Here is a 12,643-nt window from a genome sequence, read left to right as displayed (position 1 = left end):
CCTGTCTCCCATTGTGTAGAATATCACAATGTTACATAGGCCATCTTCTTGTAGAGGAACTGTTTGGGGGATCTCATGGTTCCACTGAATAATTGATTTCACCTTTCACTGTTTTAGGTAGCTATTACAATGCTAGGTCATAGATACAAGGATATTTCCTGTATTTTCCTGTGACTTGTGTTTGGAATATGATCTTTCCTTTGCTATTCCAGATATCAATTTCCATCATTCTGATATGGTCTCACAATCATTTCCTTGCCCTGAAAGTCATGAGTCCACCATGATCCTGGGATCATGCTGTCTCTAAATGGGTAGATATTGGTATTTTACAAGCCTTATTCTTGTCTCTAGTCTATTGGGTATGGATCTATTTGCATACAGGGGATGTAATGCTGATCCATATTTTGTGGGTATTACCCCTTACCTGCTTGGAAGAATTTTATTCTACACCCAGTGTTGTACATACCACTTTTATGTTCTAAGCACCACTTTCCTCACTCAGCAAGAAACTACCTGCAGCTGTTCTGGAAATCACGTGCCTCCTTGTGTTCTGGATATCTGTTGGCATTATTGCTGAACTTCACTCATTCCATTGTTCTTGATGTCACATTGCTGCCAGGTTTCTGGGTAAATCTCTGCTTCTGTAGTTTGAAAGATCATTTTGCTGGCATTTTCCTAAATATTGCTGGTGGAAAATACCTGACCAAGAGAAGCTTGCAGGAGAAAAGTTATTTTGGCTTACAGATTCAAGGAGAAGCTCCATGATGGCAGGGAATAATTATGGCATGAGCAGAGGGTGGACATCACCTCCTGGCCAACATCAGATGGACAACAGCAAAAAGAGAGCATGCCAAACACTGGCAAGGGGAAGCTGGCTGTTACACCCATAAGCCTGCCCCCAACAATACAGAACCTCCAGGAGGATCCAATTCCTAAATTTCCACCAGCCTAGGACCTTGCATTCAGAACACATATGCTTTTATTGGGGACAACTTAATCAAACCACCACATTCCCCTGGCCCCCATAAACTGATCAGCAACCATGATATAAAGTTTAATGCATTAAATTCAACCCTAAAAGTGCCCCAAGGTTTTATCAATCACAATGATGTTCAAATATTCCCATAGCCTAAGGTCTTTTAACTAAGCCCTAATACAAAAAAAAATAATAATAATAACAACAAAAAAATTAAAACATAATGGCATAGAATATTTGTAGTTAAAAAAATGGCATTGGTCACAGCAAAGAAATATTCAACCAAACATAAGATTTAAAACAAATAGGACAAACGTCAAACTTTGTAGCTCCAAGTCTGACAACTCTAACCAGTGACAAGTCTCCAAGTCTGATCATTCTAATCAGTGACAAGTCTCTTGAGCTTCAATTCTGCCCCTCCAGCTAGACTACTCACAGTCCTAGAAAACTTCTTCTAGTACCAGCAGTTCTCCCTGGAAGCCATATTATCATCTTGGCATATCCATTGGGTCTCTACTGCAACCCACTGTTCCTATGTAATGAAACCCTGGACAAGTTCTTAGGACACTAGCAAAATGGCAAGCCTGTCACACAAACTGCTTCTAGCCCAGTCCAGGTAAAACTCTTTCTCACCCTAATAAGCCAAACTTCAAAGTCTATAGTTTTTACCACACTTAGGTGATTCAATTCTGACCAGAATGGTCCATAAAGCTGCACTTGCAACTCTGCAAGTTGTCTCTTAGGCCAAGGTTCCAATTCCTCTCTTAAATCAGATCCAACTGACCAAAGCCCCAGTCAGGTTTCTAGCAGGAATGGCCCCACACCTTTGGTACCAATTCTGTAGCAGACAGCCTCAGATCCCTGGGATGAATCTCCAGACCAGGCACAGTTATGTGAGGAGGGAATTCATTTGAAGTTTACAGATAGAGGGGAAATTTCATCATGTAGAAGTTGCCCCCTTTCACAGATCCAGAGAGAAAAGCCACCACCACTACCACCATAAACATGCACACTCCAGGAACCCCAGGCAAAGCTCAAGCACTCTGCATAGCTTTAGACTGGAATTCCTTGAACACACCTTCGGGCTGGACCCTAGGATCCGCCCACAGTGACAACTCCTCCAGTCAGGCAGCTGGAGATCTAAGTTGTAAGCGTTAGTGAACTCCTGAATCTGTTGGAGGACATCCATTCAAACCACCACAACAACCATGGTTCTGGATAGTTCCCTGTTCCCACTATTTAGAGTATTATTGTCCTGATTACTTCCTGCATATGGCCCAGCTGTCAGTGTTTGTGAACATCATCCCACTAAGTATTGTGCATGCTACTCTGTCCCAAGAGCAGTAGATGTCACCTCATTTGCATGGACAGCTCACTGCATGCAATCCCATAACTATTTTGCTTTGACATATGTTGTGGGTACCAATCACTATAATCTGAAGGCATTATTATCCTGAACCCAGTGCATAAAATCCCCCTTTCACCAATACCTGGTACACTCCCTGTTGCTGCTGTCCTGGATTTTACAGTATTTATTGTTCTGCATGTCTATATTTACCACACATACAGTTTTCAGCTGTATCCATTGCTCTACATGTCCATTAGCAACCAGAGTCTAGACAAATTGGTGTCTCTGTTGTTTAAAATATGATGATACTGGCATAACCAATATAAGCATTTTTTAACTTGATTAACATGTCCTGAATGTCAGATTGCCACCAGGTTCCAGATACAGCCTTGCTTTCAGTGTTTGGAATATCATTCTGCAGGCGTAGTATTTCCTATATCCCTTCCCACTCTGTTTTTGATATCACACTTCAACCAGATTTGTGGATGCAATGTTGTTCTCAATATGTTGGCTATCTCCTTGCATACACAATGTTTATATATCACTGTTACAAGTTCTCTGCATTTGACCAATCTGTGATCTGAATGTCATCATTCACTCTGTGCATTGCAACTGACCCTCCACCCTGTATTTTTTTTCACTTATATCAATTACCCTAATAGCTAATTTTTGTATCACCTTTTATTGCTTGCATATAATATTATTCTTCACTCAGTGTTCATAATAACACTTGCCCCATTTTTTCAGTATATTATCTGTGGACTGATTTTTTTTTTGATATCATGTTCCACTTAATGATCTTCATATCTGTCTTCAACAATATTTTGGATATTACACTTTTTCCATTGCTCTGGGTGGCACTTTTCACTCATAATTCTCATTACATGCCTGCTCAGTTTTGTAATATGTTCTTGCAGGCAATCTTGCTTGTTTACCTGCTCTCAGTATTCTTGATATCACTCTTCAACCCCAATTATGGATTTCATATTGATCATAGTGTATCTTGCTATATGTAGTTTTCTCAATATACTTATGCTCTTTGTGTTGTGGATATCATTTTCACCCCTGGAAAGGAATATTTTCCTCTACCTAGACAAGTCTCTTTTTGCTATGGCCTTGGCTTTGCCAGTGGCTCTTATTCTGATATCACTCTTCTCTTGGAAATCTGAATATCTATGTATATCAGTCTTCTGGGTAGCACCATTTTTTTTTTTTTTTTTGGATGTCACCCTGATCCCTGAGTTCTGGATATATCCTGTTCCCTGCGTTCAGAATAGCTTTCATCAGGAAGAGTCTTGCCTTTCTCTTACTCATAGTGTTCCACTATTACTCTTTTCCATATTTTATGCAAATCACCTTAAAAGAAATCTGGTTATCTCATGGGTGTGGATATAAGTATGGTGCTTAACATCGTACACTCAAAAAGACAAGGGTATCACACAGCTTCCATTTTTCTGGACATTACCCTGATGGATTGCTTTAGGATATTAACCTCAACCAGATTTTTTTCATATAGCCATCCAAACCATTTCAAGAATATCACCTTTCTCCCAGCTTTTGGGATATCACTGCATGCAAATATCTTTCATCACTCTCCATCCAGCTTTTCAATATCACTCTGAACCTATTTTCATGGATACAACTCAGCACCCATTATCAGGATGTTATCCTTTACCACATGTTCTAGGCATATCCATTATTCAGTGTTATGGATATCACACTGTAACAAGTGTTCTTGATATTACTATGCCAAGCATTCTGTATATAGCCCTCAGCTGAATAATCTGGATATTACCTTATAGCCACTGTTGTTAGTGACATCCTTCCTTCAGTGTTTTGCGTATTACCTTTCCCTCAGTATTTGAATAGATCCCTGCTTCCAGTGTTGTGGATATCACCCTTGACCCCCATAATGTTATCACATACTTAGTAGCACTTTGCACCATTGTCCTGATTATTACATGCGGGTGGAATTCTGGATAGCACCTTCTTCCTAGTGGTCTTGATATCTTAGTGGCATATGCTTTTCTGCATATCAGCTTTTTTGGATATCACCTTACACCTAGGTTTTTGAATAACTCATTTGGAGTTTTGGGATGTCACCCTGTTTGTGGTGTTGTGCATCACAACTTACAATCACAAACCTGATAGCACACTGTCTCTGGAAATCACTCTGTGTGCCCTTTCCAGGATATTAACATACATCTAATGTTCCATATATCACTAGTCACCCCATGTTTGTTATGTCACTCTATGCTTAGTGTTCCAGATATCACCAAGCATTCTTTAATCCTTATTTCACTATCTGTGCAGTGTTTTGAATATCACCTCACTCCTATGGTTTTGAATAAAATCCAACACTGATTTTCATAAAATTACCCTGCATCATATTTTTGTAATGCATTCTTTTGCCAATTCTCTGGATACCATCTTATAGCCCATGTACTGGACATCACACCATACTTCATGTAATCTCTTTATTTCCCTCAACCCAGCCATCGGGATATCCCCACACAGTCAGCATTCTGAATGCCAGTATTCACTCAGGGCTTTGTATGTGACACTTGACAGAGTGTTCTGGTTATATCCCTGCTCCTAGTTTTCTGGTTATCACCCTTGACTACCAGGACAGAATCCTATCCCAAGAGGCACTATTCACCATTGCTCAGTGTATTATCCATGGCTGGTGCCCGGGTCATTACCTTCCTCCTGGAGTTCTGGATGTTTCTATCATAGTCATGAACATCGTTGTCCCCCTTGTTCTGGATGGTGTTCTGCACACTGAGAGAAGAGATGAATCTAGAATCCTGGGTGCAAAGTGATATTCAGAACAACTGGAGCACAGTAACAGCCAGAAATTGGTATAGATAGATAACAAAAGCATCTATATCTGCTTCTATATCACCAGATATAGGGTTATATCTATATCTATATCAGATGTAGATTTGTAATGAGGTATAGATTTATATCTATGTCTATCACCAGATATTGGTAATATGCTGAGGGATGATGAAAAGTGAGACTTGGAATACTGGGAGAAAAAGGGTGTTATGATATGGGGGAAAAGAGTATGGTAGGAGAAGGAAGTATCTGGAACACTGAGAAAAGTCACATTCAAACTACTGAATGCAGAGTGACAGAGCACTAGCTACAGTGTGTTATCCATGTCATTAGGTTGAGGATGGCATACAGAATAGTTGTGGAGTTTAATATCAAGAACATTGGGCATAGTGTGATATTCATAACACTGGACAGATGATTATATCCAGAACACTGGAAAAGGTATATATCAAAAAATGGCACAAGATATTATGCTGAAAATTGATAAAGAGTAGTGTTAAAAACACTGGGTAGAGAATGTAGGGAAAAATATTGGGTGCATGGATCCTAAACAGTGAGTGGTAGAGGATATTGCGAATATAATGAGAATTGTGATATGCCCATATTCATGTCATTAGGTGGAGTATAGTATCTTGGAGAGGCTGTACACAGAGATATCCAAAAATATGACTCAAAGCGATATCCTGGTCCTTGATGGCAAGTTGTGTTGTACAACACTGTGCAGGGTGATATCCAAGATATGGAATGTAATCACTGGGTGAAAAGTGATATACACAAATCTGGTTGTAAAATGGTACCCCAAAACATTGGAGCAGGGACCAAATAAAGATCCTGCTTGCAAGACTATAATCCAAACAATGGCAAAAGTGATGTATGTAGGACCCTGGTGCAGTGTTCAGAACATTGCCCTGAGGGTAGATTCCTACATGCATGTCTTCCTGAACGCACGATTACCCTGTGCTCAGTGCTCTCGAAAATGCTCTTTCCCAGTGCTCTTGGTATCACTCTTCACCCAGAGTTCTGGCTATCATTACACACCCTGTTGTAGATAGCACTGTGTACTGCAGGCATTGTGTACCAGTTACTTTCTCATCACTGTGCAAAACACCTGACCAGAAGCAGCTTACAGGACAGTTTTTATTTAAGCTTCATTTCAAGGAGAAGTTTTTTCATGGAGAAAGCATAACAGGTCTCAGCAGAAAGCCTGAGTCAAATCTCCACATTAGCTGTAAAGAAGTAGTAAGAGTGAGTTATAAACCCTTAATGGGGCTTGGCTTTAGTAAATAAACCTCCTCCAGTAAGGATCCAACTTCCAAAGACTCCATCAGTTGGGGATTTTGTATGATGAGGCTTAATCACAAACACATAAGGCTATGAGAACATTTTTATATTAAAACCACCACTTTCTGCCTCTAGCTTCCATAGACTCATGATGCAAAATACATTTGATCCAACTTTGAAAGTTTCCATAGTTTTTACCATCCCAACACTGTTCAAAAGTCTGAAGTCTCATCTGAGATCCAAGGCAATCTTTTAACTGTGAGCTCTGTAAAATCTAAACAGAGATTACACATTTGCAACATATAATGGCACAGAGTTAAACATTCCCACTCCAAAAAGGAGAAATGGGGTAGCACAAGGCTTTCTAGTATTAGACCAATACAAGATCAAAAACACAATAGGGCAAATATCAAATCCTATAGCTCATGTCTGATACCAAGATGTTGGATGATACCTTCTGGGCTCCAAAATGCTTTACGAACTCTGCACTTCTAGCTCTTCTACTTAGTTCCCAGGCAGAATCTACCCGAAGCCAGCAGCTTTCCTTGGCAGCCTTCCCATACTCTTGGCATCTGCAACATCCTTGGGTCTCTACTGAAACCCACAGTTAATCTTTCCAGCTCTATGCCATGGTTTCTTATGGTCACCCTGCAGGAACTTCAACCATGCCTCACACTGCCTAGTGGCCATCTCAGGAAGTGGGTGCATCTCATGGCTCTCTATTTAAGGACTTTTAATGCTTCCAAAACAAGTACCAAGTGAGCAACACTGCCAAATTTGTTAATCCCGGGGAGATGAAGCCCTACTTTGAGGAGCATTATACTCTTTCAGCATTCTTCACTCAGGACCCTCCTTTCAAATCTCTTAGCACTCCTCTTACTTGTCCTAATGCTGAGCAACTGACCCATCCTCAATCTTAGTAACGTCTTAACTAATTGCACCTGAGGTGTCTGTAGTATCTGGGATCTAAGGCCAGTTTCACATTTTTTCCTGTGCCACACTTTATATCCCTTACATCCTTCTGCTCTCTACTTTCCTTCAGCACACATGCTAGGCCGTTAAATCTAAATTTAACTTTGCCCAGGTTCTCAGTACCAGCAGAATGCAGAATACCACATGTTCTGTCTATAGCCCAGGTCCTGACAGTCTTTCCCTTCTCTACTTACACCTCATAATTCAAGCCTCCACACCCCATGTGTCTTCTGCCTTTGTGTCTGTAAAACCCCACAGCTACTGTTGTGGGCACTACCCCATACTCGGTGTTCTTCACATTGCTCCTCACCCAGTGTTCTGGGCACCACACTGCATCCGTGTTCTACGTATCACTCAGCAGCATGCTCTTGATTACGCATGCAGTTTCTCTGAAATAGTACTGCACCTAGAGTTCTCAACATCACTGAACAGCCATTGCTTTGCTAATAACTTTACATCTAGTGTTCTAGACATATCCCTGCACTAGTAAAAATGGATGCAATTTTTCAGCCAGGGGTCACATAGTACACTGCACCAGTGTTCAGGATAAAATCTTTTGTCCATTGTTCTGCATATTACCCTACCAAGTGTGCAGACTCTCATCCTTCACCATGTTCAGGGTACCACATGGCAGCCACCATCCTGTATATCACTCTACAATTAGTATTCTGGTTATTAACCACCACCACCATCCACAGTAATACCTTGCATTCAGTGTTATGAATATCAGCCTTCGCTAGTGTCCCAAGATATCGCCCTGCACCCAGTGTTCAGGGTAACCCTGTTGCATGATCTTTTCCTGGAGAGATACAAAGATGTGTATTCACCACAGACAGGACAGACACCATTCCAAAGAAATAATTCCACCCAATATTACATTAGTGATCCGACGAGCTTATTTGGGTCACTTATAAAACCTGAGTGAGGAGTTGCAGACAGGAGTGTGGGCGACTCAAATGCAACTGCGCCACCAGAAGGCTCAGCACAGCGCAGGCGATGACTCGGAGAAGCAGCATCACTGGGGCTCACTGCAGGGTCGCAGGCAGCTCTGCCAGTGAGAGGGTCTCTTCCTCCAGCAACTGCTTGCTGCTTCTATAAAACTGGGGAAGGACCTTTGAGTCTTACAAGTTTCAGGAGTTTCTCTGGACTTCTGAGTTGTTTACTTCTAATCATTAACAAACCTGTTTCAATTTGTAACTTCATAACAGGCCTCCTTCTAGAATGAAATACTTCAATTTGAAAGAACTTGCTATTAAAAAAAAAAATCTTTTTAGGCTGGGAAGATGGTTCAGCAGTTAAAAGCACTTGTTTGCAAAGCCTGATGTCCCAAGTTCAATTCTCCAGTACCTATGTTAACTCAGATGCACAATGTGGCACATATGTCTGGAGTTCATTTGCACTGGCACAAGGCTTTGGTGTTCCCATAGTCACTCATTCTGTCTCTCTTGCTGTCTCTCTCGTATGTAAATAAAAATAATTTTACATGTAAACATTCTTCAAAGGGCCCTGGAGAGTGTGGGATGAAGTTGAACCCTAAAACATTTGGCTCTGGCTTATAACTCCCAGTACCAGAAACTGGTTACATTCAACATTGAGCTACTGATTGGAGAGGCCTATGAGGTCCCCAAAACAAGACAGGCATCTGTCAAAGCACTTAATTACACACTTGAGGTAAAAGGTAAGACCCTATTACTGAAGGCACTACATGCTACTGAAGCAGTACATCAAGAGATTAGACTGATTCTGGAAGGAATCCAGCTCCCACATTGTGAGCCTAAATAGTGTGGAAAAGCACTGCATGAGCTGCTGGGTGAAAACGACAGCGATGCAGTAAGCGAGCAGCAGAGCGAGCTTCATGCAGACAACCAGCTTCACAAGATGTACACACCCGTGCAGCAGTGGCACGCAGCCTCGGTGGGTGAACAATGTCTTTCTGACTGGCTGAGAGAACCGCTCTATGGGAAGGAACCCATAGCTGGAACTGGGACAGACTCTTATGAAAACCAAGATTATGGGCTTTAATGAGAAGCTTCCCACTGGTCTTCGGCCCAAAGTGAGGCAAAACCCATCAAAATTTCTCTAAATCAGCAATGTGTATCCCCTCTAACCTATCCTGATCTCAGTCTCTACTGGAGAATCTGCTTTTCTTTTTTCAGAAAGCAGAGAGAACCAAGGACAACCAAAATCTATCAACAAGATAAGAATAGAATGTCGACTCCCTGGCAAGACATGAACCTCCCCTAGCACAATACTTAGGTCCCAGGTGAAACCACAGAGGAATTGGCAAGATGAGCAAGAGTGCTGATTATGTAGCAAGCCTGACAACAGGAGACAGACACTGAAGATACTCAAAACACACCAAAGCAGAAATCCAGAAGCTGCTGAGAGCTCAACACTAAAGTAGACTTAAAGCACACCCACCAAGGATCAAGGAATTTTGCTGAAGTAGGGTCAAAAAGGATATAAGGGCCACAGGGTGGGAAGGAATATCCAGAGGCAAAAACCCCTTCCCCAGACAATGACTGACTACTGCTCTCATAACTCATAACACACAACACCATGGTGAATACCAGCAACTCCACAAAGGAGGGCCCTCAGTCGAGTGGAGGAAGGGAGGAGGAAAATGATGGTATCAATGCATGATGCATCCAAAGTTTCTACTTAATAAAAAAAAGTAAATAATAAAAGCCAGGATACGTGCATGAAGAAACTCGTCACTATGTTCTGGATGTCATTATGCATGAGTCTTATTGGGCACCCACTCTTGGTCTAGTGTTGTGGGTATTACCCTGTGGCAGTGTTCTTCATATCACACTGTAACTACCTCCTACTTTCCAGAATATCAACCTGCACCAAATCTTCTGTATATCAATCTCCCTCCCCCCCCTCCCCCCGCTCAGTGTTCTGGGTACCACACTTCCTCCAGTGTTGTAGTTATCAAGCTGTACACACAGTACAGGGTATAAACCTGTAGCCATTGTCCAGGATATGACACTGAGCCCTTGTTCTCTCATGCTACACAAGAGTGCTGGATGTCACTCTGTACCCAGTATTCCTTTTATTACCTTGCATTAGGTATTCTGTACATCATCTTGTTCACAATGCTCTGGATATCACCCTGCATCCAAGATATGAACCTGTATCCAGTGTCCTAGATATGACTTCACCCTGGACCCAGTTGCATGTGTTACTCTCTCATTGCTGGAGCAAAATACTCAAGTAGGAGCCGGGCGTGGTGGCACATACCTTTAATCCCAGCACTCCGGAGGCAGAGGTAGGAGGATCACCATGAGTTCAAGGCCACCCTGAGACTATAGAGTTAATTCCAGGTCAGCCTGGACCAGAATGAGATCCTACCTCAAAAAAAAAAAAAATACTCAAGTAGAAGGTTGGAAGGAAAGGGGATTTAATTTGGCTTACAGATTTTAGGGGACATTTCATCCTGATGGGAAAAACATGAAATGTCACAGCAGGAAGCCCATATCATGTTTCATCATAGCCAGGAAGTAGAGGGAGAGATAGAACGGCATGTGCAACCAGGATAAATACCTCAACATCTTCCCCCATAATACAGTTCTCCCAGCAGGGCATCACAACCTGTGTGGATAGCCAATGATTAAGTATTCAAACTCACAGTTTGCCCAGCAGAACGCCCAGCATCCAGTGTCCTGCACAGAATTCTGTACCCAGAATGGCTGGTATATTAACTGGAGAAGTATTTATAGTTTCTTTAACACTTCATACTTTCTTCACAGCTTATGTATTGTTAAATGCTGCTATAGCAATGTTTTCAAGAATTTTTCTCTCATTGTTTGTTTATCTTGCTCTTTCCCTCAGTTCTTTTACCTTGCCCACTGTAGCTCCTGTTTCTGTAGAAGAGTCTATTCCACCAAAGTCAGCTTCTGTCTGTCCCTTCACACTTTTAATCAACCTGGACTCACATCTTGACTGTCTCACCTCACTTCCTTTCTCCTACTTCTCCTGCCCTTGGCTATAGAGATTTTGCTTAACTTTTGGAAACATTGTGAGTGTTCTCATAGTACATTCTGTCTCCATCCCTGAAGGTGACCTCTCCTTCACCACTATTGGACTATATGTTTCCCCTCTTTTATGGTTCTGATTGTCTGTAGATAATTTCAAAATAATAATCCTTCCAGACAAACTTGCTCCTCCCTTACTTAAATCTTAGTTCTAAAAGAAGCTTCTATTCCGATAAAGGTAATCTTTGAAGACAAGATCTCTTGTTTTTCCAGTAGACCTAAAGATTGTAGTTGTCACATGCAATTGGACACCAAAATGAGGTTGTGTACGGTGTATCAGTGTATTCTTCATAGCACATAGCCCACTTTTTGTACTTTCAGTCATGTAAACAAGTTAATCAAGAAGTTAATGAATATGAGGTGCTGGAGAGATGGCTTAGCAGTTTAGAAATTTACCTGCAAAGCCAAAGACCTTGGTTCAATTCCCCAGGATCCACGTAAGCCAGATGCACAAAAGAGCGCATGCATCTGGAGTTCATTTGCAGTGGCTAGAGGCCCTGGCATGCCCATTCTCTCTCTCCTCTCTCTACCTCTTTCTCTCTCTCAAATAAATAAATAAAAATAAAGTTAATTTTTAAATTAAATAAATTAATAGATATGAAATTGGTGGGTAAGCAGATTGAGAAGAGCTAGCATATTGCACACATGAGGCATAATGTGATCTAAGATTTGCACATGTTTCTGCACAGCGTCCAAGAAATATTTGTTCATGTTTAATATGATTTAAGAAGCAGCATTTATATTTCTTTCTCTCTGCACAGTCTAAGAAATATTTGTTCATTAGGTTATCAGCATTGCCTGGTAATTAATTGACTCTTTAGTTATTTGCTTGGAATAACATTGTTAATATAATAGTTATAACATGTAACACATCTTTAAATTGGCCATAAGCCTGCAAACTTACATAATTTTTATTAGCTAGTGCAACAATAAATTGAAGATAATTTCTAATCTCTCTCATAAATGTTGGTCATGCAGAGATGTTACATAAGTAGTGGGAGATAGCTTAGAAAAGTGAACATGAAATATAGGTTATATCTCACATTACTCATTCCAAATTCTGAACATTTTTACTATTTACACTCTATCACACTATTTCATTTTAAAAACATCATTAGGACAATATTCCTCTTAAACTTTGCAGGTATTTTCAAAAGATGGAAAACTAGAACATTGTTTTAGTTG

The sequence above is a fragment of the Jaculus jaculus genome, chromosome 13, assembly GCF_020740685.1.
Source record: "Jaculus jaculus isolate mJacJac1 chromosome 13, mJacJac1.mat.Y.cur, whole genome shotgun sequence".
Classification (NCBI taxonomy): Eukaryota; Metazoa; Chordata; class Mammalia; order Rodentia; family Dipodidae; genus Jaculus; species Jaculus jaculus.
This window is presented reverse-complemented; position numbering follows the sequence as displayed.